Here is a 15,589-nt window from a genome sequence, read left to right on the forward strand (position 1 = left end):
TGGGGAGAAAGAATCCCATGGGTACATGTTGGGGGTTCTGGGCGTCTCTGTGCCTATTACACAGAAGTCAGGGGAAAGGGCATTCCCTTCACCTCTGCCAAGTGAGGAGGGCTTTTTTTTTTTTAAGATGATTTTATTTTATTTTTGAGAGAAAGAGAGAGAGAGAGAGCACATGGGAGGGGCAGAGAGAGAGAGGGACGGAGACAGAGAGGTTGGAACTCATGAACTGTGAGATCATGACCTGAGCTGAAATCCAGAGTCTTGGACACTTAACTGATTGAGGCACACAGGTACCCCATGTGAGGAGGGGTTTTGGAGACTCGCAGAGATGCCTAAGAGTCTCCTGGAACTGAGGGGCACAGAGACTGGAGTGTGGCTCTCACAAGAAGAGTGTACAGGTCTGGGGCTGGCTGTCCCCCCTTCTCTTCAACAGCAGAGTGAAGATGGGCGGTGCTATGTGAGCAAGCTGCACTCTTAGCAATTGTGAACCCTTGGCGTGTGGCCTCTGAAGGGAAGTTGGTCTGGCATCATCTTCAAAGACAGCTGAACCAATGGCCTTCAGAGAGTCTTGCCTCAGTGAGAGTTCTTAGCTACAGATGACAGAACCCCTCCAGTCAGAATAACAGGGAGAGATTTAGCAATAGGGCATTAGTGACTTTCAGAATCTTTGGAACAGGCTTTAAGTCTGGTCTCTGGGAGATCCATCTCATAACCTCACCTGGGGAGAAAGCTGCTACTGGCCCTCTGCTGACTCCAGGACTGAGCTGTACCTGCCGTCACCCACATCAATGCCATAGAAGCCATGCCCCCCTGCCTGTCTCCTCACATGACTAACTCTGGCATGATAGCCTCACATGGTGCCTCTGATCAGCAAAATCTTGGTCACATGTCCAGGCCCTGGTACCAAGGGAACTGGAAAATGTTGCATAGTGTATTCTTCCTTGGGAAGCTGGGGTTCAGACTGTGGGGACCTGTAAAACTGCAAGAGCGTGTGAAAATGACAGTTTTCCACTTACCTTGAAAGAAGGGTTGGCTGCTGGAAATCAGCGCTGAGGGGCGAGTCCCATCCTGAGGGACAGGTAATTCCTAGAACAAAAGAGTCAGATTTGGAGGTGCCTAGTAGGAAGTTTCCTAAAGAGTCAGCAACAGAGCTCCAGGAGACCACGAGTTAGCTGTGGACATCTGCCACGCCACAGGGCACCAAGGCCCTTGTCAACTGCTCTGCTCAAGTAAGCCCTTTCTTCCACCTTCTCCTCCTCCCATTCCCCTGTGCTGGATGCCGAAGGTCCTTAACCAGCAACCAGTGAGTGAGAGAGGACATGAAGGAAAAAGGATAGAGAAGTCCACCACATCCCCTTGCCTCCTACAAGCCTGTGCTGAGGGGTGGGTGAAGGGTCAAAAGGCAAAAAGCTTGTAGTCCCTGCTCACCTCTCACCAGCTGTATGATTGACACATAACATTTATAAATTGCAAAATAATTACTACCATGGGATCAGCTCTATCCCATCACATAGCTATCATTTCTTTTTCGTGGTGAGAATACTTGAGATCTAGTCTCAGAAACATTCAAGTGTATGATACAGTATTAGTAACTATAACCGCCATGCTGTACACTACACCCCCAAACTTATTCATCTTATAACTGAAAGTGTATACTCTCTGACCAGTATCTCCCCATTCCCCTCCCCCTCTCACCCTGGTAACCACTGCTCTCTACTCCCTATATCTCTAAGTTTGGCTTTTTAAGTTTCCACTATTAAGTAATATCAAAGTGTTTTTTCTTTCCCTGGTTTATTTCACTTAGCATAATGCCCTCAAAGTCCATTCAAATTGTGAAGACTTGTAGTTTTGATTATTTGATTGTTACATTGGATTGGTCTCTTTAATGGTTGAACTGACCTGAGTACCTTTTAGTATCTACGAATAATGGGGAACGGTGTGGGACCTCACCTGATTTTACCCCAGAGTAAGGAAGAAGACCAAAATGCACATTGGCTGGGCAATGTGAGAAAGAATAAAATGAACTCTGCCCTCCGGCAAGTCTGGTTTATTCAATCAGCTGATTATAAGCATTATTAGTATAAAGATGTATCTATTGTTGCTTAAATTTTATTAAAAAAAATCTTTAATGTTTATTTATTTTTGAGAGAGAGAGAGAGACAGAGCATGAGCAAGGGAGGGGCGGAGAGGGAGACACAGAATCTGAAGCAGGCTCCAGGCTCTGAGCTGTCAGCACAGAGCCTGATGCAGGGCTCGAACTCACAAACCATGAGATCATGACCTGAGCCGAAGTCGGCTGTTTAACCGACTGAGCCACCTAGACGCCCTGCTTTAATTTTATTTTGTTCATAAAATCAACTGAGAATACAGTAGGCAATGCACAAAAAAGGAAGGCAATGGAGACGTTTACTGCTTATTGTTGCTGCTGTTTTTATTCCCCAAAGGTGGTTGTGGAAGGTCAAGAATGAGAGAAATCAATCCAAGTTCAAGGAGGGACTTAACAGCACCACTATGCTGTTCTTTTTATAAATGCTACTGTCTTTTATCCTCAAAAGAGCTCCATGAAGTATAATCACCTCTAGTTTATGGATGAAGACACTGAGCCTTGGACAGGCTAAGCAGCTTCCTCTGTGTATTTAAATAGCCAAGGAGGGTCTCCATCCCTTAATCCTACTCTACTGCCCAACTGATTTGCTCTGTATCTTAGGTGTGTCCACTCCAGTCTGGATTTTTAGGAGGACATTTGTGTTACCATAATAATAGCTGACTTTTACTGAGCACTGAAAGTATTTCAGTCACTGTTCTATGCACTTCCTACATTTTCTCATTTCATTCGCCCGTCAGCTCTACAAGGGAGGTGTTATTGTTATTCTTCTCACTTTACAAATGCAAAGCATCAGGCAAACTTGCCTGAAAGCCCTGTAACTAGTGAGGATATGTATTTCAGGAGCCTGACTCTTCAGGGCAGACTCTTAACTACCACATTCTCTTGCCATGGGATGTACCAAGGCTGAGTTGAAAGGGGAAAAGACTGGCCCATGGGATTTCCAACCTTCCAGGAATGGGAGCAGGAACAGTCTTCCTTCTTCTGCTCCTTGTGCCATTGACTGTCCCTGCTGCTTTCCCCCCATTTTGGTGGGAGGGGTTCAAGGTGAATCATCTCTTCCATTTGAGCCTTCGTGCCATCTCTCATCTCTCGTCTGGGTTTCTGCTTCATATAAACCCTCTACTATGTCTGCAAATCCACCTCCTCCTCTGATTTATGAGCTAGGGGTAGAGGATCTCTTAGAGGACAAAATGTCTCAATGATCCATTTTGCTTGGAGAAAGGACCACTCAGCAGGAAAGCCTGGATGGGAAAAGGAACAAAGGTTAAAACTGCTCAACAGAGAAATATACAAGAATTAGTTGGAGGGGAGAGGAGGCCCTTGACTATATGGCAGGATGAGGCAGAAACCAAGTGGAAGAAAGAAACGAAGACAATTCTTTGAGGGCCAAATTGACCAAGGGACTTTTAAAAAAGGGGGCTCATGTTCAGCCTTGTGGTTTTCTGCGACAGGCAGTGATGTAGTGTCCTAACCTTTGATTGAAGTCTGCTATGCACAGTCTTAAATGAGTGGCACTTTGAGAAGTGAAGCATTTGATGGGTTGGCTTGGGAACCTCACTTTGGAGGAACCTTCCAAAGCAGAGGAGGATGGAGCAGGAAGCAGGGGTGGAGAAACAGTGGATGCGGGAAACCAAGAGGGTTAGAAGAAATTCAAGTCACCTCTCCTTTCCAAGTCACTCGGGCATGTTGGGAAGAATGCTAGATTTACTAGAGTGTGTAGAATAGGTATTAGGTATGAGCCCATTTCTACCTAAATTTGTGACAACTGAACAACTTGGGTCACCCAAAGCTGCCTCTCTCTTCTTGCTCCACACTGTCAGCTTCTTTTGCTACACCTTCCAACTCATCCTTGGTCTCTATCTTCATCTCAGCCACTCCCATTTACCACAGAATTTAATTTCTCTTCTGATCTGACTTTGACTCTGTTTCCTGGCTTCTGATTCTCTCTCCCCTTCTCAACCCCTCAATTCAGAACTGACATCCTGGGTAAAAAATCTCCTTACATCAGTCGGCTGCTGGAAAGCACCCTTTCAGTTTTCTATTCCATCTTCTCTCCTCATTCAGTTTATCTTGGGTCCATGTGCAGAAACTGGGAAGAAGTTGGGATTCTGTAGATCGGCCTTTTGGAAGAGACACATCAGTTAGAGTTTGGCTGCAGAAAACAGAGCACATTCTATTCAATTTAAAACAGAAAGGGATTTATCAAGGAATATTCAGGGGTTTAGATAACCATGGGGAAGGTTGACTTTGTAGGGACAGCTCTCAAGCTGTGCTGCAGAACTGGAACACCAAATTAGTTAAATCTCCCATAATCCGGAAGCTGTCGCTACAGCTGCTGGCTCCAGTACCACCCGCCAGTAATCAGAAATCCAATACAACAGTCAGGACACCAAAAACATCAAGAATACGCCATAATCAGTGAACCCCTCATACTTGCCAGCCCTAGAATCCCTACTTACACAATGGGTGGCTTATGTCCTGCAGCTTGACTCACACAAAGCGTATGCCTGCTTGCTGGGACCAGGTTGGTCTGTCATGGTGGTGTTTGCCTACAGAAATAGCAGAAGTAGAAGGGTAGCATTAATGTCAGTGTCCACCTCAAGTCTTGCACTAGTGATTTCAGTAATGGAATCAAGACGATGTCTGGGACTCTAGCTGCAAGGAAGCCTGGAAAATACTGTCTAGCTTTCTTCTGCACAAGAAGTCACATTGGAAGAAGGTTGGAAGGGCTGTTGTGCTTTGATCAATTGTGTTTATCACAGAGGGTTAACCTCACTCATCAATGGCTCTTCAGAATCTCTTTTTCCAAATAGATTTATTGTTTGCCTCTTTGGAATGACTGAGGATAGTCCTATTTGGCTCAGGAAAGGAAAACTTATTCTCAACTATTATTTATCATAGATTGCACTGTAGCCTCTTCCAACTTGTTGATGCACAGTAATTTAGTAATGATCCAAAGGAGATAAGTAGCCATTTCCCTTCTTTGGTACTAAGCCATTGCATAGGTTTGTTGGAAGTTTGTACCATAGATGGCTTGAGGTCCATGAGGTAGATCTCTTTTCTGGGGGCAGTACTGACAACAGAAAGGAGAAAATCTTTCGATTTTTTTTTCTCTAGGGATATAAAAGAAGCAATAAGTTAAGTAGTTGATAACTTATTTTCGGCACCATGTTTTAATTTTCTCCATCTCTTTTGCAGCCTGAGATCACATGCACTATATTTTCTCTCTCTCTTTTTTTTTTTTTTTAAATCTCTGACTGTTCTCCAGTTATGTCCAGCTGGTTCCAGTCATTAGTAGACTCTTCCCAAGATAGTCCAGTCCTACTGGAAACAGGAAATACTGGAAACCTCACTAGAAAATCGGGTCCATTTCTGGCCCAGTTTTGCCAGAGTTTTGATAAGTATCCAAACTTTTGCTTGTTTATTCAAATTGAGCTTCTGAATCTCTTGAGATGCAACCCTCACAATTGGTAAGCCAACAGCCTGAAGGAGAAGAAAAAAATCACACAATTTTCTGGCTAATCTTTGGAAAAATGTCTGTCTCTTCTCTCTGTCAGGATACTAATTTACACATGTTCCAAAGCTGAGGTCAACTGGTTGAAATTGGAAAGACAATTTTTTTAAACAACTGAACAATCTAGCAGTGAAAATTATTTGGATTATTCCAATATCAAATTAAGTCTTATTTATTCTTATTTAAAGTTACGGAGGATTATATGCATTATTAACATTATACAGATTGAGTCTCAAAAGTATGGTTTAAAGTTAATAATGAAAGTCAAGAATTGGATCATAGGCTCAAAGAACTTATATTTAGAAGGGAGCGTCTGGGCACCAACATTCCTGATTAGGTCATCTTCACTTATCTCAGGTCAGCGGATGTTACTGTAAGTATGGATTAGTTTCTCTTAAAAAAAAAAATCCTTGGCAAAAACAAATATGCATTTGTTTAAGAGAAGGGAATAACTAATATTAGGGGAAAATCGTGATATAAAAATATCCTTTCATAAGGAATCGGTATTGATTCAAACTGTGAGCCTAGTTACATGAACTTGGGCAAGTTATTTGACTTTTCTGAGCTTATTTCCTCATCTATACATAGTTCAACTTTTTCTGTTTCCCTAACCCTGTTGGTTAAAAGGGATCAATTTGAGGGTGAGAAAGCATATTCCACTAGTTTTTATTCCATCTAGTCAATGGAACATGCCTTAAATATCTGAGAATCTCAGGAGTGTCTTGCATTAACTCCCCAACAAATTCACTATGTTGACTACCATATGGAGTACATCTTTCTCTTCAGTTTCCCACTTCTAATGGACATCGTTCATATTCTGGCTACCATTGGGCAGTAATGTCTCCTGATGGGCACCTCCTCTCTCCATATTTATCCTGGTGCAGTCATCAATACACTGCATGCCTTGAGGTGTCAAAGCTATAAGGTGGTTTGTAGCCAAGTGGGGATGGAGGTTGCCTCACTCCTTGTATATCGTAGGATGTTTTTGGTTGCAGATTAATAGAAAATTCAACCCAATCTGGATCAAGCAAGTGGAATTTATTGTCTGTTAGTTCAGTAGAAGTCCAAAGATAAGAAGACATATGTACCAGTGAGGACTAAGTTAGGGTGAGAAACAGAGAACCAAACTAACAGTGGCTTAAATGAGCTTTGTTTCTCTCTTACATACAAGGCCAGAGTTAGGAAGGCAGGGGCTTCAGTCATAGCTTTACTTAACAAAATCTGGGGAAACTTTCATCCTCTTCCAGGCTCTTTCTAGCTTACTACTCTGTCATATCCAAAAGGGATAAACACTGTCACCATAGCCTAAGATGGTGGCTAGAGTTCCAGTGATCATATTCATGCTCCCAGAGCAGGAAGGTGAAAAGGATGGGATGTCCATGAATCAATTGTCTTGTTAAAAAGCTTCCTAAAAGTTGCCACATGACATCTCTGCTCATATTCCATCAGCCTGAGCTTAAGCATTCAGACGTATGAAACTGCAAAGAGGAGATGTCTTTATTCTGGATGGCCACATGCCTAGCTATATAGCAGGGACTTTCTCCCATGAAAAATGGAAAGAATAAATTCAGAAGGGATAGTTTTTGCCAAAGTTCTTTTCAGGTTGATGAACTCCAGGGGCTTCAACTCTGTTTTCTTGTAATTCTCTTGGCTTTGTTCTGCTCAGTGTTTTGTCTTCCTTTGAATTTGGTAACAAAACAACAGAAGCAGTTCCAGAATTTGCCCACCATGATAATGTCCAGAGAGAGGTTGCTTCTGTACATTCTTTTAAAGGAATGTGGGGGCGCCTGGGTGGCTCTGTCGGTTATGCATCTGACTCTTGATTTCAGCTCAGGTCATGATCTCACGGGTTGTGAGTTCAAGCCCTGTATCAGGCTCTGTGCTGATGGCACAGAGCCTGCTTGGATTCTCTCTCTCTCCCTCTCTCTCTGTGCCCCTCCTTGCCTCTCTCTTTCTCTCAAAAGAAATAAATAAACATTAAGAAAATTAAAAAAAATAAATACAGGAATGTGAAAGAATTTTCCCACAAGACCCTAGCAAAGCTAGATTTCACCCCTTGATCATTTTTGAAATGATGGGTAATCAATGGCAAGGGAGAAGGCTTTACATCTATATCAGTCAAGCCCATCATCAGACTGGGTGTGGGGTCAGTTTCCCCAGAGTAAGCTTCCCCTTCAAGGAGGAAGAGTGGACAACTAAACAAAGCTGGGATTGTGTTAAGAAAGAAGAAAAAAGAACAGATGTTGGGATGAAGGACCCCCTAGTCTGAGCCAAGGAGTGGTGGCACTAAGGCCTGCTGCTTATGGCCCATGGGCATGCACGGTTTTTAGAGAAATGACGTTGTATGTTTTGTTTTGCTTTTGTATCCCTTTATCTTCTTAGGACCCATACATGAATCCTTATACGTAGGTTCCAGGATATCAATGGTAAACATCACATTCTACTGACCCTTTCAATAGGATATTTGTAACTGGGTCAAGATCATTGTGCTCAACTTCCCTTTGTGTGAGTCCTTTCTGATAAAGTTCTTCATTCCTTCATTTATTTTAAATAATTTTTTCAATTTTATTTTAGAGAGAGAGTGTGTGTGAGTGGGGGAGAGGGGCAGAGGGAGAGAGAGAGAATCTGAAGCAGGCTCCATGCTCAGCACAGAACCCAACACGGGACTTGATTCCATGGTTGTGAGATCATGACCTGAGCTGAAATCAAGAGTCAGTTGCTCAACTGACTGAGCCACCCAGATACCCCTTCACTCCTTCATGCAAATAGACATCTGATGGATTACTCTACTGGGCACAGCAAGATGGACATAACTTAAATCCAAGTTGGAACCTATACTGAATATAAAATGGGACCAGTAATCACCCACCCCAAAAATACTGTTTTGAAAATGAAATATATGGCCTTTGAGTGGTAGGTTCTCATTTCTTCATACCACTAATCCCCAGAGAACAGTGCAAGACACATGGTAGTAAATAATACATAGTTGTTAGGTGTTTTCAACACTAGACTAAGTAAGACAGCGCATGTAGAGTACTTAGTATACAATAGACATTTTATAAATGTGAACTCTTTCTGGAGAGGCTCTTGATGTCATCAGTGGCCTCTACTCCAGAGGCATTTCAACAACTCAGGACTATTCATTGAGTCCCTGGTTTACATGAAAACATCAAGACAAAAATAATTTTTAAACTATTCCCCCAAATCATGTCTCATACTGAAACACCAGAATGACAATTTCTTTATTTCCTTGCTTCTGGGAGAGGAGTGGAGCGAAGGGCAGCCTTTCATTGCCATTCAGTGGAGAGAATTTCGATTGAGATTACAAACACGAATAGTTGAGTCTGGTATGGTGAGCCACTAGCAGCGTGGAACTGGAGGATCCCTGGCTAAATGGATTTGGTACTTGCAGTATTTATTGGGTGCAACATCATTTTAATGAAGAAAGAGGCAATTGTTAGTAAATGTAATTTAACTATAATGAAGTTGTAAAAACTTGCATGTTATTATTGATCTTACAAAGTCTGTAAGCAAGAGAAGAAATGGTTGTAATTATAGGTCATTTTCCTTTTATTAGTTATTTAATTATAGTCTTTTCAGACAAGACATGGATATTGGCTTAAATATCCATGGGTTGTTTAAACTTTGTCTAATCATATAAAAATTACCTTAGAGTGTTTGCAGTGTTCTATTTTTTTTTTTCAATTTTGAACAGTAGTTATCCTATTGAACAGTAATATCCTTCCTATATTAGATTTCAAGTATACTCTAGAGGTTACAGGCTCTTGGATCCAAGTTTATGTACTTGTTCACATATGGTGTTGACATGTGTGAAATCTAATTGTGTTAAATAACTCACTGGGAGCAATGCTGAAGGACAGCCTCACCTGACAGAATTGATTTTCCTTCTGTTCTCCAGAAAGCGCTGTAAGGCGGTCATTCCATATGTGGGATGAGAATCAGGGATTGCTTCTTCCAGGACCTGGTTGGAAGGTGAATTCATCCCTCTCTCCTCTAGCCTTATTCAACGATCTCCTCAATCCCCAGGCTCGTCCTGGGAGAGAACATCCCCTTTAGACTTCACCAGAAATGACATAAAGCTCATAGACCAGGATTCTCCTTTAGGGAAAATGGTTACTTTTTACTATGTACTTTTAATGTAGAAATGACCTCTTGGGGCGCCTGGGTGGCTCAACTGGTTAAGTGTGTGACTTCAGCTGAGGTCATGATCTCACTGTTTGTGAGGTCAAGCCCCACATCAGGCTCTCTGCTGTCAGCACGGAACCTACTTCAGATCCTCTGTCTCCCCCTTTCTCTCTGCCCCTCCCCGGCTCGCACCCATACATACGCACTCTTTCTCTCTCAAAAATAAATAAACATTAAAAAAAAAAAAAAGAAATGACCCCTCACTTCTGTGTTCTTTGAGTTTCTAATTTTGAATCTCTCATTTGCTCTTCCACAGGTATTTATGGAACATTGTGTTACATTGTTTTCATGGTGCTCACATGTCCAGGAAAAAAATTGACCAAGATTAAATGTAAATTAAAAGTAAATAACCAGATAATGAAAGTGTTGTAAGCCAAAGAAACAAGGAACAGTGGAGATGAGTGAATGAGGGCCTCATTAGCTGGAGCACTCAGGAAGACCTCTTGGAAAAGGTGACATTTGCCCTAGGACCTGCTTGCAAGTGTTTTCATCAATTGCTATCTTGAATCATAGTTATTGATTTTAATCTCCTATTCTTTATCTTAAGCTTCTCAAGGGCATTATCTTTTTCTAACTCATCTTTGTATCCTGCGCCCTCCTCCTTGGGAAGTAATTAAATGAGTGATGATTACCTCGTGCAGACCAACAAAGCTCTCGAAGCTAAGAATTATTAACCACATTCTACACAGAGGTCAAGTTACCCGATTAAGGTAGTAAGTGGGGTAGTGGAATTCAAGCCTACTCCATCACGCTAATCTTTTTGGAAGCCCATAGGTATTTTGTTTGTTTGTTTGTTTGTTTGTTTAAGAATGGGAATGCATTTTCGGTAGGGGATTTCAAACTTTTTGAGATCATGGAAATATCCTCTTAAAAAATATGGAAGACCAAGGTCGCCAATTGTGTAATCTGACTACTGGAAAATGATGGTTTAGAGGGGAAGCAGAGCAGAATGGAATTTTATCTGGGTTACAGTTATCAGTTTTCAGAGACTTTGAGTGGAGAGCTGCTTTAGATCACAGACAAAAAAAGTTCACAATTTTTTTTTTAAGTTTATTTATGTATTTTGAGAGAGTGAGAGCAGGGGAGGGGCAGAGAGAGGGGGAGAGAGAGAATCTTAAGCAGGCCCCGTGCTGTCAGTGCAGAGCCCAGCCCGTTCAGGGCTCGAACTCATGCACCTTGAGATCATGACCTGAGCCGAAATCAAGAGTCACACGCTTAACCAACTGAGTCACCAAGGCACCGCAGAAATTTGCAATTTAATTCTAATTATCTAGGAGTAGGAAAACCCAACACCTTTGATGAAGTAGAACTGGGAAGTAGGCAAGAAGTATTGTGGGATTCAGGATGTAAATAAGAACATTTTTTGCCTGATATTACTTCCTTGCTTTTTGGTGACTTTTTTGTTGTTGTTGCTTTTTTGGTGTTTTTGGTGACTTTTATTGGACTTTGTGATATTTACCTTTTAACCTAATTTGGAAATCTGTTTTTGAAGATCCTTGTTCCAGAGAAGAAAATGCCAAAGAGGCAGAGCTTGGGGAACTCTTAGTCAGAAGAGAAATGTTTCATTAGAAAAGGAAAATGCATGAAGTTTAGATTACAGATAGACATTGTGTTCAGCAAGTGAATTCAGAGAAACTTGAAGCAAACAGCAAGACATTGTGGGAGAGCAGAGGACAGGAGAAAGGGAGGCTGTTGAATGTTTACATTCTTTTGTGTTTAGGAGTGTGATGAGCCAAGAACACAGTTGGAGTTCAGCTAAGAGCATTCCTTGTGCTGCCTCTCATGTGAATGATATTGTCATGAGAAAAGTCACATGCAAATGAAGGAGCCTGTAATTAAGGGTAGACAACACCATTTGGGGAAAAGTTTGCTGAGGAGTTTAGGAAGATTTGTACACTGAACAAAGGATGAGATTATAAAGATCTTATGGTGCAAATACAAACAATTATACTAGAGACAGTGGACTCAGAAATTCCTTCAATAAATGTAGACCTGGTACATTTCTTGCTGACTCAGTCACAGGCAGTATAAATTTGACAAGTATGGATGAAATACACACATTGTCTTCATTTTCCAGTGGTGGTCTTCCTGTACAGATAACACCAGAAACTATTCCTCTTATGATTTTATTTTTTATTACTGTTTTTTTTTTTTTTTACTTTAGAGAGAGAGAGAGAGAGAGAGAATGTGTAAATGAGGGAGAGGAGCAGAAGAAGAGAGAGAGAGACAATCGTAAGCAGGCTCCATGCTTAGCATAGAACCTGATGTTCTCACCACCATGAGATCATGACCTGAGCTGAAATCGAGTCAGACATTCAACCAACTGAGCCACTCAGGCACCCCTCTTAAGACTTTATATAATGATGCAGCAATGTGTTTGCTACTTATTTTTGCTACCGAGGAGAACCCACCAAATGTGGTTAGGAATGTGGTTAGGTTAGGGTGGTAGGCAACCTCCTGGTTTTTATTTATGTTCTTGTGTAATCCCCTTTCCTTGGTTGGACTCACTGCGTCACTTCTAACAAATAGAATATGCAGAAATGATTGGATGCATATGAAAAGATTAGGTCATAAATAGACTGTGGCTTCCTCTGGAGCACACACTCCCACTCTCTCTCTTTAAAGCCCCTCAGTCTGGAGGAAGTAAGCTTCCATGGAGAGGGTCTGGTGAGGATGTCTATTGCTGTGCTGTGTGATAGAACACTCTCCACCATGGCTCCAGCTTGTCCCTTAGTGTGCTGGTTAAGAACATAGACTCTGGAGCCAGGCACCACGGTTCAACTCCTGGCCCCACACATACCACTGACTGTGTGACTTTGGGTGATTGAATCTAACATCTGCACACTTTGGTTTCCTTATCTGTAAAACAAGGGTGATAATGGTACCTACCTCACAAAGTTCTTTATTGCTACTTACTAATACTTTCTGAAATTATATATATGTATGTGTGTGTGTGTGTGTGTGTGTGTGTGTGTGTGTGTATGTATACACACACACACACACACATATATGTATGTATATTTTGGTCTGGAGAGGATGCGATAAAGTTCTATTTTAAGCATAAAATAAGGCAGTAAAGCAGCTCAGTTCTGCCTGCAGTGTTTGTCTTCAGCTAATAGCTGCTTTGTTGTTCCACGGTCTCCCTCAAGTAGACCCTGTGCTTGATGGGCACCAGCATTCTGGCCTCTCCAGAATTATCTTTTCCTCCCTCCCCTGCTCTGTCTCTTCTTTCTTCCTTTCCTTAAGCAACACTAGCTGGCTCTCCGAAGGCTTCTCCCAGCCCGAATATTGATATTCATCATCCCACTTGGCGGGAATGCTCAGAGGGTTCTCGTCTTTAGAACCCAGTGGGGAAGAATTCTTTTTCCTGCCACAAATCTATTTCTCCTCCTGTCACACTAACCACATCGATATTAAAGTATTAGGATTTGGGGTGAGAGATATAGTAAGATTTCTCTTTCTAGTTTATTTGCTTCCTCTAAAAAAAAGAAAACCTGGTAATACCAATTGAATACATTTCCTGAATATACAAAAGCCACTTACCCTCTGGCTTTGTCCTTAATTGTATTGGGCATGAAGGCACCCCATTGAGTCAAGATGAAAGTGTAAATTAGAAATTGGAAAGAAAGAGGCTGAGCGCAGAAATAATATCCTCCAATAGACATTAAATATGAAACAAAAGTAGTTGACAATGCTGATCCCCGGCGAGGCTTATGGAAAGGCTTAGGATGTGTTCCTTTCTCTGTGCCACATTAAGTGACAGAAATCCGTTTCCCCAGCCATGTAAACTGAGGATACCCATCACTTTAGGAATAAGCTGGACTTGGTAAATCCCCCTGACGCCTCCTTTTTTGCTTGGTAGCCTGATGTAACCCTGGGCACTCCCACAAACCTCTCTCCCAGGGTATGACCAAGGGAAACGTCTCAGCTCATCAACCTTGGGGCCAGAATGACCTGCTCTGGGTGACCTCAACCCCTGAGGGCTCATGAGGTACCCGGCCCTTTGTTGAGTACTTTATGCCCAAGTTCCAACTCATAGCATATGGGCTAAAAATTAGAGTGTTGTGTGTTCTTCCAGTGAAGGCTTTGGGCTGCAAGTATTTTGTGTAAGTTAGCCCATATTCACACTCTAGATTTCTAGGAAATAACAAGAACGAAGCATTATAATCACATGTGGACATTTTTTAAAATGAAATCACTTCTATAGAATGCTAACATCGGCAGGCCCTTCATGGTCCTCCAGTCAAATCCACTTGCTGAAGAGAGGAGGACCTGAGGTCTGGAGATAAAGTGACTTGCTGTAATTAGCGGCAAACTGAGTGTCACAACCCCCAGTACAGTGCTCCTTCAACCACATGATGTGTCCCCATCATAAAAGCTCACTTCTGCTCAGCTTTCAAGCAGAACCCTGTGGACAAACACAATAGCAGAAGCCACACATCAGTCTGAAGAAGGCCATTTGTGAAAAGCTGAAGCAACCTAGGGCCTGATTGGAAAGCATAAATGTGTTAATACAGCACTTCTCTTGACCCCGTAACCCCATTTACCAAATGTGCTATTACTCTTACTTCCTTCCTAGACACTTGGTTACAGAGACATTGTTTCCTCTCATTTTTACTGTCTATGACTAAATAAAATTTCCTGGTGAGAAATCTCTATAACCCTCTGTAAGTTGGCTTCTGTTTCCACCACTTGGTTAAGGTTGCTTTGACAAAGTTTGTCATCAGTAGCTTCACATTACCAAAGCTGATGGCGGATTTCCACATCTTTCCTCTTCTTTCTAGAACTCTCTGCTGCATTTGACACTGTGAGGTAGTCCTCCCTTGCTTTCTGTGATGTGGCTGCTTCTTGTTCTCCACCTGTCTCTTTGAACACTTCTCAGTCTCCTTTTGGGGACAGCTTCTAACCACCTATAATTCTTGTTCTCCCTGGAGTTGTTCTTGTCTTATTCTTTTATGTGCTTTCTTGGTGATCTCTCATCCAGCCTCCAAAGTTTTAATCTCTATCTGTTTTGGTTACGTGTTGCTGAAACAAGCCACCTGAAACTTAGTGGTTTAAAACAACAATAAATCATGATCTCCACAACTCTGTGGCTTAAGTGGGTGATTCCTCTGCTTTTTGTAGTATTGACTAAGGTGCTGAGGGGGATGATAGCCCCCAGATGACCTCCCTTATATGGCTGGTAATTGGTGCTGGCCACTGACTGGGAGTCCAACTAGGGCTAACAGTTGAGGGTCTTGGTATTCTGCTATATTGTCCTGCTTTGTGGATGTTGAGCTTCCTTACAGATGGTGGCTGTGTTCCAAAAGAAGTTGGTGGAAGCTGCCAGTTTTCTTAAGATGGAGATTCAAAAGTCCCAGATGTCACTTTAGCTGCATTGTATTGGCCAAAGAAGTCATGAGGCCAGCCTAGGAGAAATAAACTCCATCTCTTGATGGGGGAGTGGAACAAAGGTTCTCTCACTGACCAAACTCCACTCCGCTTCCCTGAATTCTTTTTCAACTAGGCCTGACTTTTGGACTTTCATGTACATCTGCATTGTCCAATTTTAGCAAGAAGCCTGCTAACCTGGTTTTGCCAGAATCCCTCATCTACCATATCTGATCATCCTCAGTATCTAATCAGGTTCCTCATCCTCTACCATCCCCTAGGTGATGTCTGATCACCCTGCCTTATCTTCAGCAAGAATCCTGCTAGATCAGTTTAGCCAGAATCCTCCCTTACCCCTAACGTTTCCTGTCAGGAATTCTTATCCACCGACC

At 42.2% G+C, this 15,589-nt stretch overlaps 1 long non-coding RNA gene across 1 annotated transcript; it reads right to left on the bottom strand.

The window, feature by feature from the left end:
* Positions 1-2,417: 2,417 nt before the first annotated feature.
* LOC122237759 lies at positions 2,418-9,798 on the bottom strand. Its single transcript, XR_006216386.1, has 4 exons — positions 9,509-9,798; positions 4,567-4,656; positions 4,111-4,227; positions 2,418-3,348 (listed from the first exon to the last, which is right to left on the bottom strand). It is a non-coding gene; the product is annotated as an uncharacterized LOC122237759 (long non-coding RNA).
* Between the last annotated feature and the right edge of the window lie 5,791 nt (positions 9,799-15,589).

The sequence above is a fragment of the Panthera tigris genome, chromosome B1 (genome assembly GCF_018350195.1).
Source record: "Panthera tigris isolate Pti1 chromosome B1, P.tigris_Pti1_mat1.1, whole genome shotgun sequence".
NCBI classification, from domain to species: Eukaryota; Metazoa; Chordata; class Mammalia; order Carnivora; family Felidae; genus Panthera; species Panthera tigris.